Below are 8,579 nucleotides of genomic sequence, written 5' to 3' on the forward strand. Positions count from 1 at the left end.
TTTGATGCAAAACAATTCTAACAAACGGTTTGTACTGTTCTCTTTTGCTGGCAGATGTGTTTCATTGACGGAAGCATAGTTCCAACTCGATGAACGATGCCATCGAATTCGGGAATGTCAATTTGTTGCCGTTAATTCAAATAAAATCGAAAAAAATGGCTTCCATTAATGTAGTGTCTCTTAAGCAATTGTTGTCACAACGAAACACGAAATAAATCAATCACCAAATGCATTGGCAAGACATGTGCATAAAGAAGAGCATTTTTTGATCTAATTTTTTACTAATCTATCTGCCTTTAGAAATTTTTATCAATTTTTTTTAGCAAATCATTTTCAATGCCAACACTCTTTGGCAAAATCACCGCTTAGCATATGAAAGTTATCTTCTAAAAATGTTTGAACAATATTTTCGTTGTTGTGAGGTTAATTTGGGAGTAGTTGGTCATCAGAGCGTGCATTGTTTTTTTTTAACAAAAAAAAAATGCGTTGTCGCTATTTCCAAACTTATATAAAGGGAATGTTCGTAAACACACATTCAGTCAAACTGCGGAGTTGAGTAAGCATCGAACAATCACAGTCAATGATTCAGCCATGCCTGGCCACTGGGAAGCACACTTCATTTGCAAGATTTGCGGAAAAAGATTTGCACTGATGAACAATGAGACCAAAGGCGAAAAAGCAATCTGTTCATCCTGTTCAGGTGGAAATATCGATCCGACTTACGAGGCAAGTACATTCGATTGATCATCTTCTTTTCATAGGTTCGCTGATAACAGTGCTTGAGCCAATAATTGGATTTTATTCAATTTTCGTACTGAACTTATGTCTAATTTGTTTTTGCCATCACTTTTCTTTCATAGTTTCACGTCACAAAATCAAAGAGCTCAACAAAATGATGACATCCGCAGCCAATGAAACGAAAAATTCTCGATCAAACTCCAAAGAATGGCTTTTGATCTAAGTGGGCACATCATAATTGATTGTTTTGATTATGGAATAGTTTGAATAAAGAAAAAAGCGGAAAATTCTCGTGTTTTTTATTAAATTTCATTCATATTTTCAATTAGTTGCTTAACTTTTCGTAAATCTGTTATAACGATCACATTTTTTGGAAAAATTTCGAACTTTGATTGACTCTGATCACATATGGGTCGTGCTAGAATTGAATAGAAAAAATCAGTCTTGATTGGCAGTATATCTAATTCGGTAAAAACGCCGACTTCGTCTTATTGTCGATTGAGTCTTTACTACGAACTGAATAGATGAGGTGGGCAGTAAAGGTTGTCACTTAACCAGAAAAAGGTTCCTGATGCAAAATGAACGGAAATAGGTTGAAGTGTAAGGTAAAAAAAAACACAAGTTAATTTAGCGCAACAGTTTTGCTGAGGATAGATTCCAAACGATTTTTCGGCTCAAGGATAATGTAGTGAACGTTTGTATAGGTCATTGCATTTTCGAATCACATTTACCAACAATTTTTATGAAAAACAATCAATTCGTGGTCGGAGAAAAGAAAATGATGGATGGTGAACATCAGACTTATCAAGTGAAATGTTTGTTTTGATGAAAATCAATGAGTGCTCAGTAAGCGATTCTAAACTTTTGCATATTTACATTGGTTCAAATGTTGATATTGCATGCTGAACTTCTTAAAATCAACTGTTTTTTTCTTCATTTTGTTTCGATTCGATCCACTTGTTGGATCATTCCATTGTAAAACATCCATTTGTCAACACACAATATAAATTTCGGCCCACGTGATCACGCATCAAGATTTTGAATTTCGGAAAATTATTGCACAGAAAGCATCATTCAGGCATGGAGGAGTACAAGGATGTTCAACAAGCATATTGCAAATGCAGCAATTGCGAGAAATTATACACAAAAGTGGTCAAGGGTCAAGCGGTGATGCGATTGTGTCCCTTTTGTCGCCATTCAAATTTCCCGCAAATGGTAGTGTTACAATCAATAGAAAATGAAATCTCATTTGATTTATTCAATTGTTTTCGCTTCAATTCCAGATTCGTCCTATCAAACGACGTAGTTAAGGCGAAACAGTTGCCGAACGGTTATTGAACATTACACAATGAGCGAAAACAATGTCAACATCTGGTGCTTTTTTTATGTTAAATAAAGGCAAACCTGACTCTAATAGTTTGATTTTTCATTGCTTTAAGTTTTTGTTGCTTAAAAGAAGACATTTTAAAGGATTTTCCTGAGATCTGCTGTACGCTTTGTAGGTATTCTATATATTTAACATCAATTTGGAAAAAACGCTCCTCTGTGAACAAAAATACTGTTTTTCACCAATCGTTTCGAATTCAAAGCAAAACATTTCGTGTGGAATTTCAAATGATACAGTAATGAACAGCTATCTTGTAAACAATGACTCTCCAGTACGATATATGAACGCATTAGCGTGGACAAAAATATGTTTACCACTTCCAGGCAGCAAAGTAAAAACAATTCCTCTGTTTGCGTTAGTCGAATACACAATTGCACTAATTATTCTATAGATGATAAACTAAAATTTGCATTGTTCTCAAATTGAAAACAGCAATCGATTTTTTGATAAACATTATTGGCGACGATTGTGGTCTTTCGTAAATCTTGCTGATTCCGTTTTTTCGCATATTAAATCAAAATGTTCTCTTGCGGTTTTTTTCCATTGTATTTCGTTGTATATAAAAGGCATGACTCGATTAGTATGAATTCAATCAAATTTGGCTAGCGGTGCATTCGAGTTTTTGAAGATTTTTTCATCCCACTAAAGAAAGTTAAGCTCAAAACGAAAACCATGAGTGATGACAGATGGCTTGGATACTATAAATGCCGATACTGTGATGCACCCGCATTCAGATCGGTGAACTTGCAGCCAAACGTAAAATGGCTTTGTCGACGTTGCAATCATTATATTTCCCCACGTCCAGATGTAAGTGGTGTAAGATGTCTCGATTTAATTCGGACAAAATTTCCAAATTTCTTCCTTTTTTTTTTAATAATGGGTGTGAAAACTGACTGACTGACTGAGAATTATATATGTACAACAGATTTGATCGTTTTCATTTTTGAATCAATTGAGAAATCAGAAACATTGTGCAACATTTTCAATTGTAAATGTCACTTGAAATCTTCAAACTATTCATTAGCTCTAGAAATATGCACGATATAATAATCATTTTGTTTATAATTTCATTGGAACTTCTTCTCATTTTGTCCAAGAAAAATGCATTGAAAAATGGTCCGTTCCATTTTTTGTTTGTTTATATATTCGTATAAAAAACTGTCGAAGCAAAAACATTTTGCTTCTCTTTGGAGATTTCCCTTTCTGTCTCCAATTCGTAAAACAGCAGTTTTGACGCAGCAATCGTCACGCCAATCAAATGCTGTCGATGAAAAGTAGTAGTTCAAGTGAAGCGTACAGTTGGATGATACTCGAGGTGTTGAAATTCGTTATGACGTTGAAATTCGTAGTAACTGTAGTCAAATTAATCCCCAAATTTTACTTTAAATGTTCACCCTAATATAACCTTGTTTCACACGTGATTTGTTATTTTGTTATCAATTGATTCATAATCGTTTTTATATCCTTCTAATTGATTTGTTTTTACCGTTTTTTTTTTCTACTTCCATCGTGACGTTAAAAATGACTGAAACTACACACAAATGCGGGCCTTAATTCGACCGTTTACATACGCTTGGTAATGGATGTATTTGCGTTAACAATTGTTTCTTGGGACAGCTGTACTTCCGTTATGGTGGACCATTGCCATACAAATAATTTGGATAAACAGATTGTGTCAGTATCGTTTTTACAAATCGATGACAAATGACATCCAAAATGCCCATTTTCACAAAGAGTTGCATTTAAAATTAAATAAATCTTTTGAAAAACGCCAGCAAATAAATCTGTTTAAAAGATTTGATTGTTTTCATTTTAATTTGTACGTTTTCATCACATAAATCCGACTCTTAGCTATAAATACTTTTGTAGGTGAAAGATGAGTAAGTATTTGAAACTCTCTTAAAGGAAGTTATCTTCCAAAGTTGAAGCATCGAAAAACTAATCGGTTTTTCTGAATTGATTTCTGTTAAAAAAGTTGATTGCATTTTTGATAGGTAATAGCATGAAATAAACTGTTGTTTATAAACCGTGTCTGATTTATCAACACTTTAGCACAGATGAAAAACATATTCTGAATTCGCAGCCATCGATGTGCGAAAACAATTCTTTTATTTGACATCATTGGTATATTTTTGTTCGATTCAATTAACAATGTAAACCTCCTTATGCAGGGCCGTGTCTGTAGACACAACATGCAAAAACTGCGGTGCCATCAATTTTCCGTGGTGATTTTCAACACACCACTCAAATAAATTGAAGCAATTTCACACTTTGCTCCATCCCTCTCTAGGATCAGGTGCAAATTGAAGAGAAGAGACGAAAATACGCGATGAAGTGAACGAATGTTTCCCATACTAATTTTTATTTTTAGGTAATCCAGTAAAATTACCTTCCAAATGATGCATCATTGAACATGTTCCACTTCATTTCAATTTGTCGAGAATAAAGATATCGATCGAATTATGTCTGTTGCTATTCGAACAAAAGGCATCATTAAACACTATTGAAAAAACATGGTCATTGTTTTTCTTGATTACGCTTACTCTATCATTGCAAGGGTGAGCTTAGCTCGCAACGCGAATTTTCAAATTGAATGAATGCCAAATGTAATTAGTTTAGTAGAGCATTGATAATTGCATGGAGGGAGCAAAGGAGAATGAAACGAAAGTATGCTCATGATTCAAATCTAATTGGAACACAGTTTTTAAAAATGAAGTTTACTTTCTGTACCTTCAGGTTTGTCGTATAAAATGAACGTTTTTTGCCATGCATCAGATCTGCATCCAATGAAACACATTTAATTGAACGAATACGCTTGAATTTGTTCACTTTCCTCCCATTGAGTTCAAACGCAAGTACAAATACATACACCTCAAATCCCAATTAATTTAAATTCCGAAAGCGGCAAACACGAAAGCAACAAACTAATTTAGTACGGATGATTTTCGCAAAAATATTCTCTAAATAATCACAAGTGTGAAATAAATAAAATTCGACCTTGCTTGTAAGAAAATTTAAAGAGAATTCTATTCGTTTGGGATCAGGAATGAGCTCATATTTTGATTGATTTTATTTGTTTAAAAGGAAAACCGAGGCATAAACACAACTCTAGAATACATTGAAGCTGCTCGTTTCTTTTAAGATCGTTCAGGAAAATGAACCGAAAAGATAGGTTCAACTTAGACGTTCTGCTCAGAATGGCGAAAATTCCACATTGTAAATTTTGTTGCTCCAAAGACATCCGTTTTTTTTTTTCGTAAGTGAGTTCAAGCCAAATACGATTAATGTTCCAAAGAAAATGGAATCGTTTATTTTTCTGATCAACTCGAAAGAAAAATCGATTTTCATTGGATGCGATTGGACTTGTATTAAACCGATTTTTATCTTTTTTTACTAAACGGGTAAGGCAAAAGTATTTTATTTTGGCGCCCGATAACAAAATGGTAATTTCCCAAAAGACGATGATTCTGCCGCGATAAGTAACCAACGTAACGCAGCTACACCGAATACAAAGTACTATCAATGCACGCAACAAACACGACAATGAAGCGGTGTGCAAATGGATAACATGGTATCTGTACATGCAGAGGATTTAAATTGTGAAAACTTTGCAAAGTCCACTCTGTTGAATTTTAATGAGTTTAACCGAACTTTGAACGCTTCGAAAGTCGTGATACGGACAAACTTGAATATTGGTTCGAAAAATGAAGGCGAGAAAGAAAAACAATCCGATGAATCCATAAAAGAAATGCGTTCAGATTTAAAACTGTTTATTTCCAATAGATAAGTTTGAGTTTTTTTTTTCATTCGATTTGTTGATTTGAAAAATGCAAGTGAAAATTTTCGTAAATATTTTGTGTACAGCACTTAACACTTTCGTAAAGCATACGTTGTCTCTTTTTACTCTTTCTCAAATCGATTACATTTGATTTTCATACGATATAAACAATTGGCGAAGTAAAAAAACACGATACGACAAAAAGAAATCATGTTAAAACAAAGGGACTCAGAAATCGAGTGTACCGAATAATTTTTGATTGAACATATTTTTGGTTAGTTGATAGTCTTCCACCATACGTCAACATTGGATGTTCTGTTGTGTTTGTCGAGCGATTCGAAAATATTGATTTACCGAATACTCCGAGTGTAGTCGATTGAATAAGAATGGGTGGCCAGCGGTGGCATGCATACTATGGTTGCTCGAATTGTAAAAAAGTTTATGATTCAATTAATAGCGAAAAGGACAAAAGACGACCATGCCCTCAATGCAATACTCAGAATGGTCCACTAGATGAGGTGAATATAAGCTTATAAGCTTGAATATCTGTTTTTTAACTAGAGAAAACTTCATTAAATTTATGACAATCGCTTGATGAAAAAATTCAATATAAAAAAAATTAGAAATTGATTTCATCCATGAATAACTGCAGGTTACCTCTGACTCGGGGAAGATGATCTGCTACAATTGCATGTACGGAATACGTAAACAGTCCAAGAAATGCAGCTGTTAATAAGATAAAACCATCCAAAACTCGCATTGTTTTTCCGAGAAAAAAAAATCTGTTTGTCTCAATCTCAAATGAGTGCACCAGACTGCATCGCTAATTTTCGACCTGCTTTTGACATCATTTAGTTACGCCATATAACTTACATCGAATATCTCAAAAAAAAAAATATTCACAATAATTCCGAAATACATTCGATTTTGAGAACAATCATGTTCATCGAAGCACTTTAAAAATGAGTCTCTTTATTTCGGTACAACATATTTTCTCTTGATTTACAGACAGAATGATTCATCTATAAGGTAATGTATTTTTATTCGATTTTTCTTCATTCGCATGAAATGGGCCGAAAACAAAATTGCTGATCTTGATTACTCATACTTGCCGATTGTTTTTTTTTTACTTTTCATAAACAGTCCAAATTTCAGTTGAAATGATAACGACAGTCATAATAAAACAGTTTGGGCTTTTGCATGAAAATCATTCGATAATTTAAACACTGTTATTTATTCGAAATTCAGTCGCAGTACTTACATTTTCGCTTGTCAACATATACATTTTGGATTTTTTGTTCGATCGATTAACGACTAATTTCATTAGTACGTTCAATGCGCTCTGACAAACTGTTTGCCTCGAACAACTGCTGGATTGATTATCTGATCTAAGAGTTCAGTTTTCACAACATTCAAAGACACCAGAGCAAAGATGGATGATCACTGGTATGCACTTTATATCTGCGGGTGCGGAAAGCAATTCATCCGTGCCAACGAAACGCTAAATCAATTTCGCAGTTGCCGAAAATGCGGGACTTTCATCGCTCCCACCTTGGAGGTAAGAATAGTGCTGAAAATCGTTTTAAGGATCATAAGAGATCGATAAGGATTTTGAAGAATTGATAAGAATAAAAATTCTAACTTCAATCCTCTTCAACTAATTGATTTGAAAATACTTGTATTTTTTCAGAAAAAATGGATTAAATAACGGTGTCCAATGGCGGTGGTCAATTATGGATATGCCAGCAAATACAATAACCACATCCTGTTCTCTCTCAGTTCAAGGATTATTTGACAGTAAAATGCGAAGAAATTCATACTTTATTTCTAGAAAATTTACACTTTTGCTAAAAAAAAAAAAAAACAAATAAAAAATAAATGTTCTGATAAATCATAGAGCCATATCCGAATAATAGAAAAGTCAATAAATTCCTTTCAAAACTCATTGCTTCATTATTTGTACTCGGTTAAAAGAATATAAATTGAATTTGCTTATTTGCATAATGTTTCATACAAAACTGAAATTTCACTAAAACACACATCACACATTAGCAGTTTACGATAGAAACAACCATCCATTGGAGATCATACATCGGTTTCAATTTTTTTCGAGTTGTTGTTCGTTCTATCTTCCCCTGAACGCAAGTCATCTTCAATTGTTGACTTCAACCAAATGTCTCGAACTAGTGAGGAAACAAAAACGTAGTCATTACACCCATGAAAAATGTAGAACAAAAAATAATAATCAATTGTACTATTTTGCTTACCGATTGAAAAAATGAAAATAAAGTATGTGACAGATAAAAAGTTGTGCCATGGATCATGCATCGTTTCCGATTGTTCCGCTTCAAAGTCCAGTACAATTTTGGATACCGTTAAATCTCTGTAGATTCGATAGCAATACTGGGCCACTGCAATCAATAACATTGGAATGTACAAGTGAAGAGGATGAATAGCTTCTTTTGCAGACTGTACGAATTGAATTAAGCGGCTTTGAACTGTTGCCTCTTCACCATGTGATAAGAAATAGGTGGCAAGAATAACTGTAAAGAAATGAAAATCGAGCAAAAAAAAACATGAAAATGAAATTTTGGTAAATTTGTTAAGGGCATTTTTAGTCAACACATACCATATAGCCAAAACTTTGTTTGAATCTCAATGAGATGCAATTTTTGA

At 33.7% G+C, this 8,579-nt stretch overlaps 1 long non-coding RNA gene across 1 annotated transcript; it reads left to right on the plus strand.

Moving 5' to 3' along the window:
- The first annotated feature begins 6,226 nt into the window (after positions 1 to 6,226).
- LOC129576202 (uncharacterized) lies at positions 6,227 to 7,848 on the plus strand. Its single transcript, XR_008688871.1, has 3 exons — positions 6,227 to 6,421; positions 6,556 to 7,461; positions 7,594 to 7,848. It is a non-coding gene; the product is annotated as an uncharacterized LOC129576202 (long non-coding RNA).
- Positions 7,849 to 8,579: the final 731 nt, after the last annotated feature.

The sequence above is a fragment of the Sitodiplosis mosellana genome, unplaced genomic scaffold (genome assembly GCF_009176505.1).
Source record: "Sitodiplosis mosellana isolate CC-2019 unplaced genomic scaffold, AAFC_SMos_1.0 Smas_scaffold_6181, whole genome shotgun sequence".
NCBI lineage: Eukaryota > Metazoa > Arthropoda > Insecta > Diptera > Cecidomyiidae > Sitodiplosis > Sitodiplosis mosellana.